The sequence below is a fragment of the Plasmopara halstedii genome (assembly GCF_900000015.1).
Source record: "Plasmopara halstedii genome assembly, contig: Scaffold_816, whole genome shotgun sequence".
In the NCBI taxonomy this organism is placed as follows: Eukaryota; Oomycota; class Peronosporomycetes; order Peronosporales; family Peronosporaceae; genus Plasmopara; species Plasmopara halstedii.
In genome coordinates this window covers 1929938-1930187 of record NW_020187732.1, presented here as the reverse complement: position 1 = coordinate 1930187, position 250 = coordinate 1929938, and positions in this window count along the sequence as shown.

The window sequence follows — 250 nt, the reverse complement described above, 5'->3', positions numbered from 1 at the left end:
GAGTCTGCGACGAGTCTCGATCGAGGAAGTCGTGACACCGAGCGGAAGTGTCTCGACAAATCCTCAAGCGATCTCGCTTTGCTTCTTGGAGCACTGGGGATCCGAAAAGGGAGATCCCAACAGTTCAACAGGGGTAAATCCTCCACCTGATGAAGTCATGCAGCGCAAGCTTCGACTCGATCGTCCGAACTGTCTCGGAGGTCGATCGTGCACTGCTTGACGCACCGACAACAGCTGCCGACCTGGCAAC